Raw genomic sequence first — 3,471 nt, 5'->3', positions numbered from 1 at the left:
ACCGGAACTTCGACCTTTAGACGAGCATACTCCAATTTTCCCATGTCCTTGTCAATTTGTTCGTGTACAATGATTTTCCAACCTCCGATCCTATCATGCTCAATACCTTTTGCGACCAATAATCCCGTGGCAAGCCGGGACGAGCCGTTCATCCTCATTGAATAGGAAACAACATGGCATAGCCTTCAAGAAGATGGGAATTCCAAACGCAAAGTATGACCCTCCTTGGAAGATGCTGTCCATGTTTTGTATTAAATTGGAACACAATCCATCCACTTTTATGCAGGAAGAACTTGTTGTGGATTGTCCATCGAGATGCTATTGCAACCACTCCATTTCTACCCGGGTGTTGGCCCATGAAACAATCAACGAGGCAGAAACCTGTTGCATCCTCCATTGTGTCAATATAGCAAAATCGAAGGCTAACTTTTCCCCCTTGGTCTCATATTGATCCAAGCTCATGGTGTTCTTTGTCTTCCTATTGTCCTTGAAGAGATTGGCCCAAGATTTCTTTTGTTGTGGCTGCCTATCCCTTTCATTCTCTGCAGTAACATTAGGTCCATCCGGCTGGTTTCTTTCTGCCGGAGGTGACTGATTTTCCGACAAGATTTCCTCCTCCGGCGTTGGTGGAGTTTCTTCTCCTTGAGCCTGACCTTGGGAAGGAGCTTCATGTGTCCCACGTGACAAGTTGGGCAAGCCAGCACCATTGGCCACATCATCAAATTGTTCCACATCATCCTGCACTGCTTGGTCCGTGTGTTCCATTGTGGCAGCCACATAGGACTCTTGGTCAGCCGCCTCATCCTCATTTGCCACCTCCCCAAGAGCCTTTGACCAGAGAAACCCTTCTTCTTCCTTCTTGTCTTTGCCATGCTTGTGAGGGAGCCAACTGGTCATGGGAATGAGATTGCCGCCCAAGTCCACCAATTGAAACTCCTTGTATTAATTGAGTTACCACAGCTTCCTAGTAAGTGGAAAGCCGACCACTCTCCTCCAATCTCGTTGCAGCTGGTTCAGTGGGAGGTGGTGGAGGACCTTCACCGGAGAAGACGGCCGGAGCCGGCGGAGTTCGCCGGAAAACCGCCGGAGACACCAAACTGCCGCAGAAACCCCAAAGTGAAGGAAAAACCAAAACAGCCTCAAGAAAGCCCTTCCCAGTCCGTGAAGAGCAACCACAGCAGTAGCATGCCCCTTCCCTACCAGTGAGGTGGTAGAAAACCACCTCCGGCCATGATGAGGGCTAAACCACAAGCAAGAAAGAACAAGAAGAAATACTAGAGAGAAGTTGGACATCAAAACCTTTATGTGGTAAAAGGTGAAATCGTTCGTCCTCAGCGCCTCCGACCTCATATCATCACGAGAGAGGTAAATCACAACAGCCGAATGGGCAAATGGTGGTGGGGTGAGTTGCACAGGGCCCAGGGATTTACGCCTCGACAGCCTTATGGTTCGACCTTGTGATCTTATGTGACAAGCATGCCACCACTTACCAATTCGGATGACTCGTGGGGTCATGGTCATGATCGAGGTTGTGATAGACATGTTCTAGTTGAGGAAGTCTCGCACCATGGTCGTAGTACCTGAGACGAGATACTTGAAGATCTACAGAGATAAGTCACAGAGTTTTCCCAGCGTCTAGCGGCACAAGATCTTAAAGGTCATAAGTTCCCTTATCTTAATTTAAATTCCACTTTTGCGAACCCTATTAAATTCGTGAGAACTATGGTTAAGATGAACTTTATGCAGATATCGGATTTCTAGTTGAACTTCCTGAGTTTTCCAATACGTTGCAGATCGAAGAATTTTTTATTACGAGGAAGATGTGGACGACAAGAATGAAATAATTAGTGATCCAATTTACGATGACGATGAGATTGATGAAATTGTTGTTGAAGTTGATGAGGTGCCTATGAGATTTTAATCATTCGTAAGAGTATGCTAATTTTCAAGGACGATGAGTGAAAAATTAATATTGATGATTCTGATAGTGAAAGTAGGTACTAATGGCAGAAAATGAAGCACCGAAGAAGTAAGCGACAGAGGTCAATGGATGCCATCAAGAGATGGGAGAAGGAAAAACAAAATCACAATGACGAAACAAATTATTCTGACATAGTGATTTCTCTGGTAACTTTGGTCAGAAACAGATAACCAAGCACGGGAAGAAACTCAAGAGTTGTGCCACAGTTAGATTCAGAAGATGAATCTCACAAAATGAAATCTATTCGAGGACAGACAGGAGACGACAGACATGATTCAGATGAAGAACCTCATTTGAACCCCAAAGAAGCACAAAATAGGTAAGGAAAGAGCTAACAATCATGCTTCTGCGATTGAAAACATAAGAAAGAGGACTTGAGCAACAAACAACATGAAAGAAAAAGTCAAAGGCTTGACTCTGACTCAGAAGATGATTGATGCTATCCAAAATCGATGAAGACGGTAAGCTAGGGATATGACTTCATTACTGACTCAATTTGATGAAGGTTTCACGTTGTCCTGTAACATAGGGAGCGCTAGTGTCAGACCCAGGAAGGGATCCCCACGTTGGTCCTTCAATACTCGAGTCAGTGATTAGTTTAAGAGAAAAAAGTAGTAGCAGAAAAATGTAACAAAGAGCGTGTGCAAATAAGAAGCACCACATACCTTCGCTTTAGATATAGATCTCTTTTATAGTGTCACTGTTGTGTTATATGTATGGTTAAGTTAAGTCTTCATTACCTAAAGAGGGAGTTTGCCCTTTAGAAAAGGAGGAGAATGAAGGAAACCATCATTCATATGTTGGCATGAAGGGAGTTGAGACTATGGGATTAGCCTAACTTAGAAGTGGTATTGTCAAACATCAAAAAGGGAGAGAATGTTGGTGCAATATTCCCTAGGTCAAGGTTGACCTGGTTGACTGAGCTTGAATAGGGTCAAGTTCGAGTATTGTTTGAGTTTCGATGTTTGACAATACATGTAGACAACACACGGAGATTGCAGGTGCGATTGTTCATATGAGGAGATTTTGAAGGAGAGTCAAGTGGGTCAAGGTCGACTAGATACTTGACTGGAAGTCCTAGTGAGTGAAGCTAGGTGGAAATCCTAGTGAGTGAAGCTAGGTGAAAGTCCCGGTGAGTGAAGCCAGGCAGATGGGAAATCCTAGTGAGTGAAGCTAGGTGAAAGTCCTGGTGAGTGAAGTCGGGTAGCTGAAAATCCTGGTGAGTAAAGCCAAGTGAAAGACTTAGTGAGTGAAGCTAGGCATTATGGAAAGTCCTGGTGAGTGAAGCCAGGCAAATAAGAAGTCCTAGTGAGTGAAGCTAGGCAGAAGGAAAATCCTAGTGAGTGAAGCTAGGTGAAAGTCCTGGTGAGTGAAACCAGACACAAGAAATCTAGATGAATCAAGGTTGATCAGACATCTAGTGTTGGGAAGCCCAAGTAGGTCAAAGGGATTGACCGGATACTTAGCACGAGGAGATAAGTCCAATTGGG

The sequence above is a fragment of the Zingiber officinale genome, chromosome 11A (assembly GCF_018446385.1).
Source record: "Zingiber officinale cultivar Zhangliang chromosome 11A, Zo_v1.1, whole genome shotgun sequence".
Classification (NCBI taxonomy): Eukaryota; Viridiplantae; Streptophyta; class Magnoliopsida; order Zingiberales; family Zingiberaceae; genus Zingiber; species Zingiber officinale.
The sequence above is the reverse complement of the archived record's forward strand: the minus strand, read 5'-3'. Positions refer to the sequence as shown.